Source organism: Cucurbita pepo, chromosome 1 (genome assembly GCF_057944985.1).
Source record: "Cucurbita pepo subsp. pepo isolate OVF chromosome 1, ASM5794498v1, whole genome shotgun sequence".
NCBI classification, from domain to species: domain Eukaryota; kingdom Viridiplantae; phylum Streptophyta; class Magnoliopsida; order Cucurbitales; family Cucurbitaceae; genus Cucurbita; species Cucurbita pepo.
This window is the reverse complement of record NC_141798.1, coordinates 15,531,531-15,553,761: the sequence shown is the minus strand read 5'-3', so window position 1 is coordinate 15,553,761 and position 22,231 is coordinate 15,531,531. Positions and strand designations below refer to the sequence as shown.

Here is a 22,231-nt window from a genome sequence, read left to right as displayed (position 1 = left end):
AATCAAGAGAGAGATCTAGGGGCCACGACAAAAGTTATTGAGGTGAAAGTTAAAGGTGTAGTCAAGCAGTTTATCTCTGCATGTAACGCCCCAATAAAGGGATAGAAAACAGTAAGATTAGAAAAATAAAGTAAATGAAACCGAGGATTGAGGGGAGGGTACACAACCTCATTTCAAATGAGAGAGAAAGCAACAAAGAGATAGAAAATAGTGAAATTAGAAAAAGAAAGTAGATGAAACCGAGGACTGAGGGGAGGGTACACACAGAGTGGGGGTATCCTCCCCCTTCCTCTCCCTTTGTCCTATGTTCTCCGTTCTATGGTGATCATCACAAAAAGTTGGGTCCTGTTCATCTTTATCCATCTAAAAGTTGGCATAATATGTGTTGTCTCACTCTCATTTCTACTCATATTCGTGTAGCCACAAGTATTCTCCTTTAAACTCAAATTCACCCCACAACTTCCTACTTTGTCATTGCCCTCTATGTGTTTGATGAATGTCCGACCTCCCATGTTGCTTTTGCTGGTGGTAATGTAAGTAGTTGCCCATTCAACCCCATCTTTTTGCCTCTACTAACTTTTGGAAGCTCTCCAATTTAAGGTCTGACTTCCTTCTCTTTTAATGTCTTTCCATTTTAGATTTCTTCTTTCTCATTCACTCTTTGTTCTCATCTATTTATCAATTGTCACCCTCTCCTATTGCTTTTTTCTTGATGAAGTCCCGTTTCACTAAGCACCAAGAACCGTTGCTGACTTTCTGTGTGTCTCCTTCTTTGTCTGTGTCACCTTCTTTGTCTGTGTCACCTTCTGTGTCTGTGTCTCATCATGTTAAGCTTTTGACTTTGTCTCTACTCTTTTTGAGGTTTTTCATCTCTCTCCCCCAAAATTTGCCCTTAATTTCTCTCAAATCTAGAAATTTAATCTCCTTTCTCTCCGACTCTCCAAAGGAAATGTTGCAGGATATGGGTCATTGGGTCCCTGTTTCTCTCCCTAGTTTTGCCAAAAATCTTCATATCTTGGTGGTGGATCATGAAACCTTGTCTCTCAAGCACTTGAGTTCATTGCTTAGGCAAGTACATAGCATCACAATATTTCCATTAATCTCTTTCACCACCCTAATTTGAATTTTTTAAGCAACAGTCTAAAGTTAATATTATGCTTCTTTTTATATCTGGTTACATGTTGCAATCCTTAAAAGATACTCAATGCATTTTAGTGGTAGATGTATGATGGGGTTTGAGCTAATGAGATTGTTATGTATCATTGTTGTGATCCATCAACAACTTCTCAAATAGAAAAGAAAAAAGAAAAAAAAAAAAAAAAGAATCGCTAGTTTCTCCTCTTGCTTTTGCCTCGATGAAGCTCTGTTTCACTAAGCACCGTCATTGACTCTCCCTCTTCTTGCATTTTGAGCTTTTAGCTTTGTCTCTTCTCTTTTTGGGCGGCTTATCTCTCTCCCCAAAATTTACTCTCTTGTCTTCTCTCAAACCTAAAAGTTTAAGCTCCCTTCTTACAGATTCTCCTTGAGAAATGATCTCAAATCTATAAGTTTAATCTTCCTTCTCTTAGATGGGGAGTGAGAAATGAGAATTGATCTCATGTCTAGAAGTTTAATCTCCCCTCTTTCAGATTCTATGTGAGAAACGAGAAATGTAGGAAATGGGTCATTAGGTCGCTGATTCTCTCCCTAGCTTTGCCAAAAATCTTCATATCTCGGTGGTGGATCATGAACCCTTGTCTCTGAAGCACTTGACTTCATTGCTTGAGCAACACTCTTACAATGGTGAACAACATCACAATATTTTCATTAATCTCGCCATCCTAATTTTAATTTTTTAGGCAATGGTCTAAAGTTAATGTTATGCTTCTTTTTGTATATGATAACATGTGGTAATCTGTAAGTGTAGTCTTGAAAGAAACTCAATGAGGTTTGGGTTTATGAAATTGTTATGCATCGTGATATATTATTATTTATTTGTTGTAACATTATTATATCGCAATTTATATATATTTTTAATTTTATTATATACACTATCTTTAAAATAATCATTTTTATTGTTTTTTCTAATTTTATGATCTATCCTTATGTTCTTCCTAATTTAACTAATTTTCAAGAGTGTCGTATTTAGTTTACTTTAGTTTTATGAAAATGTTGAACGTTACAATTTTTGCTTGTTGTTCTTGATTGAATTTGTTTTTTTTTTTTAATAATTATAGATTGATTTGTGTTTGTTGGTAAACTTTTAATATATTTTATCTAAGATTGTATCCAAATAATTTTAAATTATAGATAAATCAATTTTTTTAACAACCCGACAACCCAACTTGAGAATAGAGGGTTATAGAGGGTTGGGCCCAACTTGAAAATAGATGGTTATAGAGGGTTGGGCCCAACCTGAAAACAGAGTGTTATAGTGGGTTGGTTTGGTGAAAATTTTCGTGTTGGGTTGGATTCCGAGTCAAACCAATCTAAACTTTTGGGTTGGATAAAAAAAAAAAAAAAATCTCTCAACCCAGACAATTTAAGCTCCTAATATTAACAACTACACTTAATTATATTTTTAATTTGAATCATTTAAAAAAAAAATCTGGTTATATACCTAATCAAATTCAAAATCAAATGGAGTTTTATTAATTGAAAATTGAAATATTAAAATTAAACAAATTTGAGAATAAAATAAAGATGCAATTAAAAAAAAAAATCAAAATGGAGTTTATTTCAAAAATACTTTTGATGTTTAAAAAAAACCATTCATTAATACTTTTTAACTAAAAAAAAATTTAAAAATACTCTTAATATTACTATTGTGTTTAAAAAATAGTCATGAAATCTTAGAAGTAGCATTAACACCTTAACCTTTTTAAGAAATTTTAATTTTTTTAATGATCTATTGACATCTCATAGATTATCTCCAAATTTTTAAAAATTCAAGGATACTCTTGAAACATTTTTTTTGAAAGTTTAAAGATATTTTTGAAAAAAAAAATTAATTCTTTTCATCTAAAAGTAACTAGTATATATATATATATATATATTTTTGTTTAATTTAAGAGTATTTTTTAAATTGAGTAATATCAAAACTTAATATTTTAAACAAAATAAAAGAGCATTTTTTATTAATTTTAAATGAGTGGAGTGTAAAATCATAAAAAGTTAAAAGATTTTTAAATCTCAACTACCTCCTTTATACAAAATTAGTTAAGGATTTGAATTGTGTGGGATGAGAGAGAAATCTGGGAGGAGGGGTAGAAATAAAGACAAGCTAACGTGGGATGAGAGAAAAATTTGGGAGGAGGGCAGAAGTAAGGACAATATAGATTGAGGTGAAAGTTAAAAGTGAAGAGTTATGACATGTACTGCAAAAGTGAAGAGTTATGACATGTACTGCACCAATTTTAAAGTGAGAGAGAAAAGGAGTGAGAGAGAAAAGGAGCCCGAAATTAACTACCAGCTAGATTGAGGTGAAAGTCAAAGAAATTAGTTAAGATTTGAATGGTGTGGAATGAGAGAGAAATTTGAAAAAGGGACTAGAGTAACAATAGAATTGTGTGGGATGAGAGAAAAATTAGTTCAAGATTTGAATTGTGTGGGATGAGAGAGAAATTTGGGAAGAGAGACCAGAAGAGAAATCTAGGGCGAAGAGGGATAAAGATAGGGTAAATATCATCACTGCCACGCTTTAGAGTGAGAGAGAAAATCAAAGAAATTAGTTCAAGATTTGAATTGTGTGAGATAAGAGAGAGAAATTTAAGAAGAAGCAAAGAAATAGTTCAAGATTTGAATTGTGTGTGATAAGAGAAAAATCTGGAGAGAGTGGCCAAAAGTAAGTACAGAGCAGTTCATCACCGCATGTAAGGCAAGAGTTTTAAAGTGAGGGAAATTCACATAGTGAGATTAGAACAAAAGAGGAGATTAAAGCAATGGTACACACCCCCTTCCTCTACCTTTATCCTTATCCTTTGTCCTCAAGTTCCTTATCTTTTTACACATTTCTTATGCTTAAAAAACATTAACACCTTTTACCTTTATAAAAAATATAAAATGTAAATTTTTTTTATCTATCAACGTCTTATAGATTATCTCCAGATTTTTAAAAAGTGAACGATACTTTTGAAACACTTTTGAAAGTTAAAAGAAATTTTTTTGAAACCTTTGAAAGTTCGGTTATTTTATTTAAAAAAAAAATATTAAGATTTTCATCCAAAAAATAACGATAAGGGTGTTTTTAAATTTTTTAAAAAAATTAAAAGTATTTACTAGGTTTTGTTAAAAGTATAAAGAGTGTTATTAAAAAAAAAAAATTAAACAAAATACAGAGATGAAATAGTATTTTTATTAATTTTAGATGAGTGGAGCATAGACCTAAAATATTAAAAGAAGTTTGAATCTTAACTAATTTCCTTATCCAAAATTAGTTCAAGATTTGAAAGGCATGGGATAAGAGAGAAAATTGGGAAGATGGTAAGAAGTAACCACAAGAAGGCTAAGGTGGAAGTCAAATGTACATAGATTAGTTTATCCCTGCATGCAAGGCACTAGTTTTAGAGTGAGAAAGAAAGCCACAAAGATACAGGAAATGGTGAGATAAAGAAAGTCACAAATAGACAGGAAATGGTGAGAAAAGAAAGTCACAAAGAGATAGAAAATGGTGAGATTAGAAAGAATGAGGAGATGAGACGGAAGACTCGGGAGGGGAGGGGTGTGTACCCTCCCCTTCTTCTACCTCTGTTCTCTGTTCTCCTACCATGGATATCATCACAAAAAGTGGAGCCTTGTTCATCTTTATCCATCCAAAAATTGGTATAATCTATATTGCCTTCCGATCATTTCTACTCAAATTCGTGTATCCACCAAATATACTTAGTTGAAATTCAAACTCCTCACAACTTCCTAATTTGTCATTGCCCTTCCATATTTTTGCTACTAATAGTGTAAGATGATGTATTCAACCCCATCTTTTGCCTCCTCCTTGTTTCAATCCTTTTTCGAAGCTCTCAAAGGTAAGATCTCACTTCATTTTTTTTAATGCCTTTCTAGATTTCTTCTTTTTTCATTCACACTTTGTTTGTTTTGAAGCACACATTTTTGTAAAATTACTTCAAACGGTGAACATAAATTTCAATTCCAACTAAGACTCTCTTTGGGCTACTCATATCTATTCAGCAATTGTCACATTCTCCTCTCTTCTTCTTCTTATGTGTTTTTGTCTATGCATGTTAAGCTTTTAGTTTTTTCTTTTCTCTTTTTGGGTTGTTCATTTCTCTCCCCCAAAATTTGCTACCACAACTTCTCTCAGATCTAAAAGTTTAATCTTCCTCTTTTAGGTGAAAAATGAAAAATGCGAAAATGAAGAGATGGTGTGGAAAATGCAGGAAATGGGTCGGATCCCTAATTCTCTCTTAGTTTTGCCACAAATCTTCATATCTTGGTGGCTGATCATGAAGTCTCTCAAGCACTCTTCTTTGTGAAGATTTGAATGATGTGGGATGAGAGAGAAATCTTGGAATAAGGACTAGAAGTAACAACAAGCCAGGGCAGCTGCATATATAGCACAAGTTTCAAAGTAGGAGAGAAAGCCACAAAGAAAAGAAAGTGAGATTAGAAAAAAAGAATGGAGATGAAATGGAGGACTCCCTTTCTCCTTCCTTTACCCCATTGTTTCTTCTTTGTCCTCTTACCATTATTTTTGTCCTCTCACAGTTATGGCTATCATCACAAAGAGTATATCTTATTCATCTTTATCCATAAAAAAATTGGCATAATCTATACTCTCTTATGTCTACTCAGATTCGTGTACCCACCTAGTATTCTCCATTGAAAATTAAACTCACCCCCACAACTTCCTACTTTGTCATTGTCCTCTACGTGTTAGATGTGTTGGGTTTTATGTTCTAAAACTCATAGTTTGTAAACAAAAACATATTCTATTTTCGATAAAGTTATTATTGTTATTTATTCAGTAAAGATTGTTATTGAATAAAGTGAACTTTACGATCATTAATCTAAGTCCAATAAACTAAGAACACTCTGGCTATAGTATGATTACTTGAACTATATGTAGAGACATAAGAGTGAATCAAGTTCAAATATATAGTCAAAATGATCTATAATATAAGGATAAGGTTGAGTACCTTATTCTGGGGACACTATGGATGCAGCCCACTTTTGTATATGATATAAACAATGTGATCACTAAATTGTACATGTGGAGACATGTGAGTGGGGGCGTCCTATGCAATGAGTATTGCATAAGATCGGACCATGAAGAAAACCACTCTCACTTTATAATGTCGTTTACTGTTGAGACTGATTTTCTTTTCATTCGATAACCTAGGTAACTCGGTTTTAATCCTGAACTAAACATGAACTCCTGTTTATTCGAAATTATCCTTAGATTTGCATGGGTGAGAGTGGCTCTAGTTCGCCGACTCAATAGGCCTCCCATTTCAGGGGTAAGACTGGGTGAATGGCTGGGGACGTGGGGTGCAAGATGGAATTCACTCCTACCCACTTTTAGGGATAGAAGAAAGGTAGTTTCCTTAAGCACTGACTCTAGGTCTTGAACAAGGGGCCCCACCCTCTCATTGGCCTGAGAGGGATTCGGTTTACTAGTTGGACCACAAACCAATTGTTCATTAGAGGATCAGTGAGACATAAGGAACAAGAAGTAACTTTAGGGGTAAAACGGTAATTGACCCAGCTCTAGTTACGAACAACCTGTGAAGGATCGACTTACTAATCATGGTTATATCAAATGGACAGAAATATATCTATAGTGAGGGGAGTGCAACTACTAGGCTATAGTGGAGTGTCCTAGTAGTTAACGAATGTTGGTTAACAAGGTTAATGAGTTTAGCCGGTTAATCTTGGATCGTTGGAGCCCATGATCTATAGGTCCATTAGGTCCCTCTGCTAGCTCATATCGGACTAAACCATAGAACAGTGTGACGAGTGAGTTCGAAGTGTTCGAATTCAAATTAGGGAATATGCGCTACATATATACGATATATTTAACCGCATTTTGGTTTTATTTACGAATTAAACAAAAGAAGAGAATCTGAGATATTTAAATAAGATTTAATATCTTAATCAATTATGTGTCCGAATTGATTGGGATTGACATTTGAATTAATATTAAATATTAATTAAATAGTTTAATTAATCATTTAATGTTACTTTAATTTGAAATTCATTATTCAAATTAATTGGACATTCATTTAATGGAAAAATACATGTTAGTGGAATTTTGAGGTGTCAAAATTTGGTTTAACCAAACTTTCATGTTTGCCAAATAAGCCCCACAAGTTTGAGTGGAATTTTGAGTGTCAAAATTTGGTTAACTCAAACATGCATGCTTGCCACCTAATCTGCATGCCACATAATCCCAAACATTTGAGTGGAATTTTAAGTGTCAAAATTTGGTGATCTCAAATTTGCATGAACATGCAAACATGACTCTTTAAATAGAGTGATCATGGTATATGGAAGATCTTCTTCTTCTTGGTGGAAACCTTGAGAAAAACCTCTCACAAACACTCTCTTCACATATACAAAATCCCTTCCAAGTTTAGTCACTCACCGGATTCCACAATCCCGTTCTAAGGCCGGAGGATAGTGGAGAAGACACTAGTGGTGGTTCGAAACCGATTCGTGAGGAAAAAGGAGTTTGAACTACAAAAGGTTAGTATCTAAACTAATTAAGTTTTAATACTTATGAACATGCTAGTTATATACTATAATTAATGTTCTAAAAGTGCCTAAGATCCAAATTGCTTCCGCATGTGTTATATTAACACCATCAAGATGAGTGTCCCCTTCCATGTTTTCGCTCCTCATATTGCCAGGTGTTGCCCATTCAACCCCACTTCTTGCCTCCTCCTTCCATGTTTTCGCTCCTCATATTGCCAGGTGTTGTCCATTCAACCCCACTTCTTGCCTCCTCCTTGTTTCAATCCCTCTTGGAAGCTGTTAGTAAAAGGGTGAACGATTGAATGGTTGATGAGAAGATTATATTACAAGAGCAAGAATACTCTCTATATATATATAGAATACAAAAAAAAAAAAAAATAATAATAATAATAAATAAATAAATAGAAAATCTACCTAAAAAATATCTGCAGAAAATCTGGTAATTTAATCATATACAGCCATCTAAACAAATACGTGATCTTCAACACTCCTTCCTGTTTAGATGCTATGAACTCTAAGCTTTTTTCTGAACACCCATCTTGCTCCAATTATCTATTTAGAGGTCGATCAACCAACTCCCAGATTTTTTTTTTTTTTTTTTTTTTTTTTTTTTTTTTTTTTTGTTTTTTACCACCGAAAGCTCCTCCTCTGACTGGTGCATCATCAACCAAAGCATCTTGTAGTTCATCTTCAGACTCTTCTAGTCGTTCATCTTCAGACTCTTCTAACATGCTACCAAAGATTAAATTGTTTGGTGCATTAGAAATCTGATTCACCAGTACTTCCCAATTTCATTGCTCATTTCCAGCAAAATGAACAACTTGGCTCACAATAACACGACTAGTGTGTGGTTGAAAAACTCTGTAAGCTTTGGATATAGTGTTATACCCAACAAAGATGCCAGCTTCTGTCTTTTGTCAAGCTTATCACGCTTGACCTGTGGAATGTAAGTGAAGCAAAGACACGCAAATACTCTAAGAAAATTTAAAGAAGGTTTGTACCCATACCAAACTTCAAATGGTGTAAGGTCCTTCACATCTTTTGTTGAAATTCGACTTTGCAAGCACACAACAGTGTTTGCTGCTCTTCCCCAAAAACGTTTTGAAAGATCCTTCTCATGAAGTATGCATCTCGTCATCTCCATTATGAATCTATTCCTCCTTTGTAACCATAAGGGTTTCAAAAAGGCACAAAAAAAAAAAAAAAGAAAAAATCCTTAAATCTCGCCGGAAATGGTGGGATTTTCGGTGAGGCATGCCTTGCCAGCAAGGGTGTATTAATGCCTTGAGTCCCCGTATTAAACCCTAGGTAAACTTAGTAGCCGACTTTTCCTTTCGAGCCACTATTGTACCTGTGAGAGAGGAGCTGGAAGGTTAGGTGAGGGATCGAAAACGTCGCGAGACTTTGGACTTCTGGGAGCCCGTAGGTAGTAGCAAACCGACGCCAAGGTACTTCGGGACAAGCGGGAAAGACGCATCGCCAAGGATGACGGTGGTCTCATCGGCAACGGCAGTCGAACTCGGCGATTAGGGTTCATCAGGATCCTCGGGTGAAGAAGACGCAAAGTCGGGTCGGGTTTCGGCCTCTGAACCGGCCCACGGAACAAATGCGGGCCCTGTGCATTTCGGCCCAATACGGACGTGCGCTGCAGTCTTGGTCTCGGCTCTGCACGCGTGCTCTCGGCTCAGCTTGACGTGTACGGCGGCTCGGCTCCATCAAAACCTGCGGCTCGGCTCTGTCAAATCCCGCAGCTCGGCTTGGCGGCTTAGTTGGTCGACTCGGCAGCTCGGCTTGGTGACTCGGTATCACTATAATATATCGATTCCAAGGTTGTTGACCCTTCCGAAGCCGTTTCTGCCCTTAGTTTTACCATCCGAGGTCAGTATGGTTCCTAAACGTTAAAGACAGATTAGGTTGGGGGTTTATTTTGATAAATAGCATGAAGTTTAGCTAGGGTATGTCATGAAAGGTTCCTATGTTTTTATGTGGTTATCATAGGACATATTTAACCGTTGGGATTAGCTCGTTGTGAGTGACTTCAACCGAGACCATCGAGGTAAGTAACCTTACTGTTGGCGTTAGTTATGTATGTATGTTGGTGCGTGCCCTGTGGCCCTTGCATGCACCATGTGTGTTGTTGTATGCTAGGTTAGATGTTTCTTGCAGTGAAATGCTATGTATGCCATGTTTATGTATGTGACTCTTGCAGTGAAATGCTATGTATGCCATGTTTATGTATATGATGTTTATGACACAGTTTGTTACCCTGTATGTATGAGCTTGATTGACATGTCATGATTGTCATGAGAACCCCGCATGCCATGAATGAGATGACTAGTATGCTATGATATGCTTGCTTGATGTTGACCCAGTTATGCTATGTAATGCGGCAAGGGGATGGAACGTTGTATGTATAATGCCATGGATGTAAAGCCTAAGAACCTCATGCACGCTATGGTTATGTACCTGAGCACTCCCCCGTTATGCCACTGATCGTATGGACGTGTATATTCGATATTGTGTTCGCCACGATATCATGCAGGCCCTCCTTTGTCCGTGGCGTCCGGTATTGTATGTCATACATACCCGACCAAGCCAGGCCGAGGGAGTTCGCTTGTGAGCTCGCCTAGTGGGCTCACAGTCACACACGTGGGCCATGTGTGGGAAAGTACCATGCATCCACCCCCGCCCGGACAAAGCAAGGGCCTAAGGCCATGGGAAGAATGGAAGACAGACCCCTCTCTCAGTTTTCTTTCTTTTGACACTTGTGCTTATGTATGTGTATTGTATGCGATCGTGTGTATCCTAATGTATGATTATATGCTTAACTCCAACAGTGGGCGACTTACTGGGTATTTCATATAATACTCAAGCCACGTGCTACCCATATTTTTAGGTAAGGGCAAGGCCCCCATGTACTACTGACGGTGGGTGCTGCGAAGGCTGTGGAAGTCTTAAGGAGGGTTTGTAGTGTCGTAGACGTCTTGTTGGATTCTCTCGGTTATTAGTTATGGCACTTGTCCCTCTAGTTATTCGTTGTTTATTTCTAGGTTAGGCTGTCGTTATTGTTTTCCCCAGGCATGAGCTGCTTATAATAATGAACGTATTGTCAGTTTTGAGGCTATCTTACATAAACTATCGCACTTTCGTTATATGATTACAAGGTAACGTCGCTATTTAGGATAGAGAAAATTAGGGGCGTTACATCCTTTCACTGACGTCATTTTGTTGAGGAGTGTATGGTGCTGTCAATTGATGTTCAATCATAGCCTCTTCACAAAACCTGTTAAAAGTTTCTAAAGTGTACTCTTTGCTATTATCTGATCTTATAGTCTGAATTAAGCATGCACTTTCATTCTCAACTCTGGCTTTGAATTCCCGAAATACACCTGCAACTTCTGACTTTTGCTTCAGCAAGAAGATCCAACACATTCTTGTTAGATCATCAATAAAAACAATGTAATAAAGATTACCATTTAATGATGGTGTTCGCTGAGTACCACAAAGATCAGTATGAACCAGTTGCAGCTTTTTCGAGCCTTTATCAAGTAATTGACCAACACTTAAAGATATTTTGATCAATTTTAGGCACAAATAAAACATCTGAAATAAATTTTGGACCTTCATAACTTGTTATAGCTACTGTGCCTTTTCCCTTGACTTCCAAGTGTTCACCATTGCCAATCATCACTCTCTTATCTTCAATGTCTCTTAATTCCTCAAAAGACTCTTTGTCATATGTCATGTGATTTGTGCACCCACTGTCAATCAACGAGCTCTCGCTTGATTCTTTGCCTGAGGAAGAAGTGACCATAAACAATTGATCTTCTTCTTCTTCTTGATCAACTACCTGTGCATCTACTTCTTTCACCTGATCTTTAGCTTTGCAGATCACAACTTCATGTCCAAGTTGATTGCATTTGGAGCAGAAGACGTCAGGTCTTCTCCAACACTTATGGTGGATGACCTTTCTTCTCACAATGGCGGCAAGGTGGATAGGATTTTTTGAAACCTCCTCCTTTTGTCTTCTAATAATTGGCAAATGGATCTCCATTCGTCAATTGATTTTTGAAATTTTTGTTGTTTTTATACCTGCTGTTGTCTTGATGCTTAACATGTAAGACACTTTCAATCACCCCTTCTTGCCTCATAGACCTCCTTTGTGTTGTTTTTCGATAATCGGCGAGAGAAATTCTTTTCTTTTCGGTGAGAGGAAATCGTTGACAGGAAGTTGTTGGAAGAAAATAAAACGCGTAAAATAACAAAGAGAGAGAATTGCTGAAATTTTGACTGTGCTTAAAATGAGGTGGTAAAATCTTCAGAACAGATTTACGTATTTAAATATAACTTATCCTAAAAATGGCTGGAGACTGGCACTAAACCTGTGCCACTTCCTACAAAATTGCCATCTACAACTTTGGTAATCCAGTCGACGTGTTTGTCAAATGGTCAAACGGAGGTATTCAATCAACTAATGAAATCGTGTGAATCTAAATAATATGAATCTAAATAAGGAAAAAACTCAGGTTAAATATATAACACTTTGCTCTTGTGCTTGTAAAGCATTCCAGAGTTCTGTAAGAGAAATCTTTGACAAGTCTTTGGTGTTCTTAGTAATGGTGGCTTCAAACTTCTCTGGAACAGTGACTAGCAGCTTTCAACGATCCTGGAATCATTTAATACAGAACCAAACAATCTCACCTTGTTGGCAATGTTGAGAAGTCTGTCAGAGTACTCTTTCACCGATTCAGACTCCTTCATCTTCTGCAACTCGAAATCCATGATCAAATTAAGGACTTTCATTCCACGAATCCTCTCATCTACTTCATATTTAGCCTTGAGATAATCCCAAAGTTCCTTTGCTGTTTTAAGGGACATTATTCGCATGAAGATCATTTGAGATACAACGGAAAATAGGCAAGCTTTCGCCTTTGATTTCCTTGTCTTCTTTTCCTTCTGTAATTTGATTTGTGCTACAGTAGGATTTGCTGGAAGCGGAGGGACCTCGTAATCATCTTCTATTACTTCCCAAAGATCCAAAGCCTCCAGATAAGTCTCCATACGAACTGCCCACATTTGATAATTGTCTCCATCGAAAATTGGTGGTGCAATAGTGGAAAAACTAGATTCTCCTTCCATCTTGATCTCACAGATCCCTTAAGAAGATAGCTCTGATACCAATTGTTAGTGAAAGAACGATTCAATGGTTGATGAGAAGATTATATTACGAAGAGCAACAGTCTAAAGTTAATATTATGCTTCTTTTGATATCTGGTTACATGTTTCAATCCTTAAAAGATACTTAATACATTTTAGTGGTAGATGTATGATGGGGTTTGAGCTAATGAAATTGTTATGTATCATTGTTGTGATCTATCAACAACTTCTCAAATAGAAAAAAAAAAAAAAAACTTTTGCCTTGATCAAGCTCTCTTTCACTAAGCACAGTCACGACTCTCTCCCTCTTCTTGCATTTACAACTTTTAGCTTTGTCTCTTCTCTTTTTGGGTTGTTCATCTCTCTCCTCAAAATTTCCCCTCTAGTTTTCTCTCAAATTGAAAAGTTTAATCTCTCTTCTTACAGATCTCCGTGAGAAATAATCTCAAATCTAGAAGTTTAATCTCTGTTCTTTTCGATTGTCGGTGAGAAATGAGAATTTATCTCAAATCTAGAAGTTCAATCTCCCTTCTTTCAGATGCTCTGTGAGAAATGAGAAATGCAGAAAATGGATCTTCTTATCTTGCTCGTGGATCATGAACCTTTGTCTCTCAAGCACTTCTTCATTGCTTGAGAAACAATCTTACAATGGTATAGAGCATTCCATTCATCTCTTTTCACCATCCTAATTTTAATTTTTTATGCAAGAGTCTAAAGCTAATGTTATGCTTAAAGCCTATGATGAATGTCCCCCTCCATGTTTTTGCTCCTACAAGGTGTTAACCATTCAACCCCACATTTTGCCTCCTCCTTGTTTCAGTCCCTTTTGGAAGCTCTCAAAGGTAAGATCTTACTTTCTTATTTTTTAATGTCTTTCCATGTCGGATTTCTTCTCTTTCATTCACTCTATATTTCTTTTGAAGCACCCAATTTTGTAAAACTACTTCAAACCGTGGATATAAATTTCAATCCAAACTGAGACTGTTTCAGTTCTGTGCTACTCTTATCCATTCCGCAATTGCCCTCTTCTCATCCAAACTGAGACTGTTTCATAATATGTGCTGCCCAATATGTGTTTGATGAATGTCTCACCTCCCATGTTGTTTTTGCGGGTGGTAATGTAAGGTGTTGCCCATTCAACCCCATCTTTTACCTTTACTTCTTTTTGGAAGCTCTCAAATTTAAGGTCCGACTTTCTTCTCTTTTAATGCCTTTTCATTTTAGATTTTTTCTTTATCATTCACTCTTTGTTCTCATCTATTTAGCAATTGTCACTTTCTCATCTTGCTTTTGCCTTGATCAAGCCCCGTTTCACTAAGCACCAAGCACCAAGCACCGTTGTTGACTCTCTGTGTGTCTCCTTCTATGTATGTGTCTCTACATGTTAAGCTTTTCTTTTTGGGGTTGTTCATCTCTCTCCACCAAAATTTGCCCTTAGCTCCTCTCAAAACTAAAGTTTGTCTCTCTTTTTTTTTTTAAGTTGTTTATCTCTCTCCCCCAACATTTGCCCTCTTAGTTTCTCTCAAATCTAGAAGTTTAATCTCCTCTCTCAAACTCTCCAAAGGAAATGTTGCACGATATGGGTCATTGGGTGCCTGATTCTCTCCCTAGTTTTGCCAAAAATCTTCATATCTTGGTGATGGATCAAGTGCCTGATTCACTTGAGTTCATTGCTTAGGCAGCATTCTTACAATGGTACATAGCATCACAATATTGCCATTAATCTCTTTCATCATCCTAATTTTAATTTTTTAAGCAATAGTCTAAAGTTAATGTTATTCTTCTTTTTATATCTCGTTACATGTTGCAATCCTTAAAAAAAAACTCAATGCATTTGAGTACGAGATGTGTGATGGGGTTTGAGTTTATGAAATTATTATGGATAGTTGTTGTGATCATCAGCAACTTCTCAAATTAAAAAAAAAAGGAATTTTAACTTGATTGCTTAACTATTTCTTAACTATTTCTTCTCTTTCTTTTTATGGGAATTAAAAATAGATTCAAAGTATAAAAGTATAAGATATGAATGCATTCCTTCTTTATGTTTCAATAAGAAAAATGATGTGTATGTGATCAATTATCTATTCATTTTCTCAAAGTATAATTGGTTTGTTGGTTTGTGGGGCTAGTTACAAACCCTAAACCCTAATATCCTTGGTTTTAAGCTTTTGTTTTTTCTTTTCTATGAACTTAGTGTGCATGACATAATTTTTATTTTTTTTTATTTTTTTATTTTTGTAATCTTCGGTTAGGACCACTTGACTAGGATGTATTGCTCTATCAATAATTCAAGAAAAAGGTAACCAGTTGGACCTTGTCATAGCTAACGTTAGCATGCCTGATATGGGCAGTTTTTTGTTCTTCCACGTGTTCCTTAAGATGAATATTGCTGTCATTTGTAAGCTCAATTTTGATTTACTATCTCATTCAATTAAATGTCTTCATTATTCTCAAGCTATTTAGTTGTCGAGCAGTTATGTCTTCAGCGATGAACTTGAAGGTAGCTATGAAAGCATTGGCAGAAGGAGCATGTTACTTTCTTCAAAACCTATTTCTAAGGATGATCTCAAATATGTATAGAAACACGTGTATGAGAGTAACATAAACATAGCCAAGCTAACCCATAAAGAAAATTGCGTAGAAAAAGCCAAATCTGGAAAAGAATCTGTCGGTGTCCAAAACGAAAACACTGTTGTTTTGTCTCGGTCCACCGATGCAGTTAGTTATAATAATAATTGTAGTATTAACTATCAACTTATGAGCTATAACGAAAAAGTGCAAAATACGCCAACTAATTCTCATGATACTGTAGTTGATTCATACTTGAAAGGAAAGAGATGAACGGATGACATAGAAGGAACAAACAAGGTGAAGAGAGTTACATATTACTCAAAACCTACCAATTTTGGACATACAAGAGCTGATGAGGATAATGGAAGAGGGAAGGAATATTATATTTCCAGTAATACCAGATCACGTCTTGTTTGGAATATGGAACGAAGTCGCAAGTTCTCTGATGCCCTCAACAAGCTAGATGATAAATGTAATTTTACCTAGTTATTTTTATTTTTTTTAGGATTTGAATGCGATGATGTATTTCTAATTGTTATTATTATGTTTTCTTTGGGTTTTGAAGGTCCCCAAAACTTATACTTAAGTTGATGAATGAACCATGTTTGACCCTACACCAGGTAGCTAACCACCTACACCACCTACAGGTATTCTTCTATCAAGTTTGCTTACTATTTTCCCACTATGTACTTTTAGTTGTTTATGAATAAACGAGGAATTATTGCTCCTAAACCTATTAAAAATACAAAGCACAAGTAGAGTCCACGAAAAGGGGGAGAAAAAATAAATTAGCTCCAAGGATGGAAGCATCCAAATTCAATTTCTCCGTCCGGACTCAACTTCCTCCGTTGGTGCAAAAGCAGCACAATCATGAGGCAAACAAATCTACACGGCACAATCATGAGGCAAATAAATCTACACAGCACAATCATGAGGCAAACAAATCAACACAGGGGGGTTCAACCTCTCTTTCAAGAGGGATAAGATTCCGACTTATTGCTCCTAAGCCTGTGCCTAATCCTAGACTGCTTCTTAGTGCCAACTTTGTAAATCATTTTGTCATAATGCTTGACCACAATTTTTCAGCATGTTGCTTCAAACTATAATTCAATTCCATATAGCATCAATAAGACGACTCCAAAGGTAACTTCTTCTCGTGTATTTGATGAAATTCAATTCTTAGATATATATCAAGCTGATGTAGCTCAGCAGCCAGAAGCAATGAAATTTAGTGGCACATAAGAAGGGAATCAGTTGATGTCGAAGAACATCGCTTTGCCTGATTCAACCAACTTGGACAATGTTGCTACAAATTTTGGAAATGAAGGAAGACAACAACAATTAGCAGAATATGTTTATCTCTTAAATGTTTTAGAAAACGATCCACCCGACTTTGGCAGCAACTTTGATCTGAGTGATGTAGATAAATACAACGAGTGGCTAAGAAACACTATTCTCGAAAACGGAAGCGGTCCAGATAGCTTTATCAATAACAATGCAGAAAACTTTCGAGTTGAAATCAATCAATAAATAGGTATGTTTTAGTTTTATAATGAACTCTCAATGTCTTTATTTTTATAATGAACACTCAATGTCTTTATTTTTTTTAATATGACATCTCATTCTCAAGGATTTTTTTAAAATATTTTTGAAACTTTAATGATATTTTTGAAAGTTGTATTTAAAAAAAAAAATTAAGAATATTTCTTAGATTCTCTAAAAAAAAAAAGAAGGGTATTTAAAAAAAAAATTAAAAAAAAAGAAAATACAGAATTGAAAAAGTATTTTTATTAATTTTAAATTAAAGAGAAGTTTCCGCAAAATTAAGTGAAAGTCAAAGGTTGAGAGGGGTTACTCATGCAAGGCTCAATTTGGAAGAGAGAGAAAATCACACAGAAAAAGGAAAGGAGATGAAACCTAGGCATCTTGGGGGATGGTACACGCCCAGTGGGGTACAGCCCCTTCCTCTACCTTTGTCACACCTAGTGGGTACCCTCTCCCTTCCTTGTCTTTTGCCCTCTTACTAGGGGTGTACATTCAACCCGGCAACCCAACAACTCGGACCAACCAACCCAAATTATAAGGGTTTGGTTGGATTGGATTAGCATTTCGGGTGGGGTTGGATTCATTTTTCTGAACCCGAACTGAATTGGTTTGGTTTCGGGTTTATGGGCAAAACGCTCGACCCGAGCCAAATAAAATATATAGAATTATTATGAAGATTCTTTTATATTAATGGATTTGCCAGAGTGGTATTGATGTTAGTCCATGAACATTTACCGTTGTATTTTTGTTATTTTAACCAATTCTAAAAAATGTCGGTATTTAGTTGTTTTAGTTTTATGACAATATTGAACTATGCTAATTTGTTACAATTTTTGCTGCTATTTTTTATTGATTTTTTTTTTTTTTTTTTTTTTTTGTCAATAATTATAGATTGATTTGTGTTTGTTTGAGAACTTTTAATATATTTTATTTAAGATTGTTTCCGAATTAATTATAGATTGTGGATAAATAAAACTTAAAAAAAAAATTTGACAACCCAACCCGAACCCAACCTGAAAATAGAGGGTTGGGTTGTGAAAAATTTTGGGTTGGGTTGGTTACCAATCCAACCAACCCAAACTTTTGGGTTGGGTCAAAAATCCCCCAACTCCAACCTGGACCATGTACACCCCTACATCTTACCCTCTCCCTCTTTTGCCCTCCTACCCTTGTGGTTATAATCACAAAAAGTTGGATATTGTTCATATTTATTTATCTAAATATTGGCATCATCTATGTGTTTGTGCACGGTTATTTCTACTAAGATATTTCTACTAAGATTGGTCAAGTAGACTTTTAATAAGTCTACTACTGTCATTTCTAAATAAATTTGAGAATAAGATAAAGACTAAATTAATAACTATCATTTCTAAATAAATTTGAGAAGAAAATAAAGATAAAATTAATAAAAATACGTTTAGTAGTCAAAGATGGGACTTTCAAAAGTTTAAATAACAATTTTAAATTAAAAAAAAAAAGTTAAAAACATAGTTGAATAGTGTTTCAAAAATACCATTCATTAATACACTTCAAATTTAAAAAAAAAAAATTCAAAAATACTCTAAGCATTAGTTCTAGGTTTAAAAAATAGTGATGAAATCTTAGAAGTAGCATTAACACCCTTCACCTTTTTTTTTACTATCCGTCCCTATCATAACTTAGTTTCAAATTTTTAAAAATCCAAGAGTATTTTAGAAATATTTTTGAAACTTTAATGATATTTTTAAATTTTTTTTTTTTTGAAAGTTTGGTATTTTTGGAAAAATGAAAATTAACAAATTTTCATCCGAAACTGTATTTTTTTTTAATTTAAAGTATTTTTGAGATTTTCTTGAAAAATTGAAGGGTAACCTCAAAACCCAAATTTCAAAGTGAGAGAAATTGTGTGAGATTAGAGAGCAATCTAGAAGTATGACAAGAGATGGAGGTTAGGTTGACTAATCCAACTGCAACCCAACCCAACCTGAAAATAGAGTGTTTATAGAGGTTGGCCCAACCTGAAAATAGAGAACCTGAAAATAGAAGGTTATAGAGGGTTGGGCCCAACCTGAAAATAGAGGGTTACAGTGGATTGGGTTGGTGAAAATTTTTGGATTCGGTTGTGTTACTGGTTAAACCAATCTAAATTTTTGGGTTGGGTAAAAAAAAAGACCCCATAATTTAAGCTCTTAATATCAACGGCTACACTTAATTCTACTTTTAATTTAATCATTTTATTTATAAAGGAATAAGAGGTTGTATCCATTAGTCAAACCTTAATTTAATCTTATTATTTATACCTAATCAAATTCAAAATCAAATGGAGCTTTATTAATCGAAAATTGAAATATTACCGTTAAATAAATTTGAGAATAAAATAAATATGCATTAAAAATTTAAAAAAAAATTCAAAATGTAGTTTATTTAAAAAATACTTTTTGAAATTTTAATGGTGTTTAAAAAAAAACCTCTCATCAATACTTTTCAACTTTTTATTATTAAAAAATATTCTTATTATTACTATTATGTTTAAAAAATACTCATGAAACTTTATAGCATTAACCCCTTCACATTTATAAGAAAATTTTAAAAAAAATTAATACTTTTCATCTAAAAGTAAGGGTATTTTTTTTTTTTTTAATTTAAGAGTATTTTTTAAATTGAGTAATATCAAAACTTAATATTTAAATCAAAATAAAAGAGTATTTTTTATTAATTTTAAATGAGTGGAGCATTGTAAGTGTTAGACGAACACTACTCTCCACAATGGTATGATATTGTCCACTTTGAGCATAAGCTCTCATGGCTTTGATTTGGGCTTCCCCAAAATGCCGATGTGGGACTTCCATCATCCAACACCTCCCCTCGAACAAAGTGCGTCCTCCCCTTAATCGAGGCTCGACTCCTTTAGAGTCTTAGTCATTTTTTACTGCCTTTGAGGAGGCTTGGCTCCTTTTCTTTTGGAGTTCTTTGTTCGATATTTGAGGCACCAAAAGTAACAACATAATTGTGTGGGATGAGTGAAATTAGTTTTAGATTTGAATTGTGTGAGATGAGAGAGATATTTGAGAAAACCGACCACAAGTAACTACAGTAATTATATGGGTTGAGAGAGAAATTGGGAGAAATAAAGGCAGGGCAGATATCAAGAAATTAGTTCAACATTTGAATTGTGTGAGATAAGAGAGAAATTTAGGAAGAGGCAAAAAAAAAAAAAAAAAAAATTAGTTTCAAGATTTATTCCAAGGCCAAAAGTAAGGACAGAGCAGTCATCACTGCATGTGAGAGTATTACAGAGAAATCCACAGAGTAAGATTAGAACAAAAGAGGAGATGAAAGCGAGAACTCGGACGGGATGGTACACACCCCCTTCCTCTACCTTTATCCTTTGTCCTCAAGTTCTCTATCCTTTTACATATTCTTAAAAAACACCAACACCTTTTACCTTTATAAAAAATATAAAACATCTATTTTTACCGTTTATTTCCATCTTATAGATTATCTCCACATTTTTAAAAAGTACACTTTTAAAAGTTAAATGGTTTTTTTTTTTTAAAGTTAGGTTATTTTAAAATATATACATATTAAGATTTTCATCCAAAAATAAGGATAAGGGTATTTTTGAATTTTTTTAAAAAAATTAAAAGTATTTATAAGTTTTTGTTAAAAGTTTAAAGAGTGTTATTAAAACTTATTTTTTTAAAACAAAATACAAAGTTCAAAGAGTATTTTTATTAATTTTAGATGGGTGAAGCATAGACCTAGAAAGCTAAGGTGAAAGTCAAATGTGCACTACATGCAAGGCACTAGTTTTAAAGTGGGAAAGAAAGCCACAAAAGAGACAGAAAACTGTGAGGTAAAAAAAGTCATGAACAAATAGAAAAGGGTGAGAATAGAAAGAATAAGGAGATGAAACCAAAGACTCGGAGGGGAGGGGTGTGTACCCTCCCCTTCTTCTACCTCTATCCTTTGTTCTCTGTCCTCCTACACTCATGGATATCATCACAAAAAGTGGAGCCTGGTTCATTTTTATCCATCCAAAAAATTGGTATAATCTATGTTGCCTTCCTATCATTTCTACTTAGATTAGTGTATCCACCAAGTATACTCAGTTGAAATTCAAACTTCCCACAACTTCCTACTTTGTCATTGCTCTCTACGTGTTTGATGACTATCCCCCTCCATGCTTTTGCTCCTGATAGTGCGAGATGTTGTCCATTTAACCCCATCTTTTGCCTCCTCTTTGTTTCAATCCCTTTTGGAAGCTCTCAAATGTAATATCTCACTTCATTTTTTTTAATGCGTTCCAGATTTCTTCTTTTTCATTTACTCTTTGTTTCTTTTGAAGCACACATTTTTGTAAAATTACTTCCGAATATAAATTTCAATTCCAACTAAGACTCTTCCAACTTTGGGCTACTCATAATCTATTCAACAAGGGTCACCTTCTCCTCTCTCTCTCCTTCTTCTATGTTTGTGTCTCTACATGTTAAGCTTTTAGCTTTGTCTCTGCTCTATTTGAATTATTCATTTATCTCCCCAAAATTTGCTCCCCCACCTTCTCTCAAATCTAGAAGTTTAATCTTAGTGGAAAATACAAGAGATGGGTCATTGGATCCCTAATTCTCTCCCTAGTTTTGCCAAAAATCTTCATATCTTGGTGGGGATCATGAAGTCTCTCAAGCACTTGACTTCATTGTTTAAGCACCCGTCTTACAATGGTACATAACATCACAATATTTCTATTAATCTCTTTCACCATCCTAATTTTAATTTTTTTAAGCCATTTCTTTTTGTATATGATAACAACTCAATACATTTTAGTGGCAGATGTAAGTTGGGTTTGAATTTATGAAATTATTATGGATCCTAGTTGTGATGATCATAATTTCTCAACAATATATATATATATATATATATATATATATATGTTAACTTGATTTCTTAATTTTGTTAGTTTCTATTAAAAAAGAAAGGGAAATGTTATTAGTCACTTTTACTCAATTTCTTCTGTTTTTTTTTTTTATTAATTTTTTTTTCGAGAATTGGAAATAAATTGTGAACATATATGAATCCCTTCTTTGTTTAAGTTTCTACTAAACCAATTATCTATCCTTTTTCTCAAAGAAATAAAATTATTAAAATTATTATAAAAAAATTATTAAAATTATAGAAATCTTGGAATACGGCTTACTTCGGCTACTGTGGCTCGTTGTAATCATCTAACTTTCGATCATCTCAGTTCAATTATTTCAACTTGGGTTCAATCAATTTAAGCTTGTTCGTTTGG

General features: G+C 34.7%; 1 long non-coding RNA gene and 2 pseudogenes across 1 annotated transcript; all 3 read left to right on the top strand.

The window, feature by feature from the left end:
- Positions 1-949: 949 nt before the first annotated feature.
- On the top strand, positions 950-16,947 carry LOC147794879 (putative two-component response regulator-like APRR6; annotated as a pseudogene).
- LOC147794880 (uncharacterized) lies at positions 8,674-10,952 on the top strand. The gene is made up of 3 exons (XR_015423155.1): positions 8,674-9,567; positions 9,688-9,745; positions 10,062-10,952. It is a non-coding gene; the product is annotated as an uncharacterized LOC147794880 (long non-coding RNA).
- Positions 16,948-21,108: 4,161 nt separating the features above from the next.
- The window catches only part of LOC147794878 (putative two-component response regulator-like APRR6), a 29,566-nt pseudogene continuing 28,443 nt past the window's right edge, over positions 21,109-22,231 (top strand).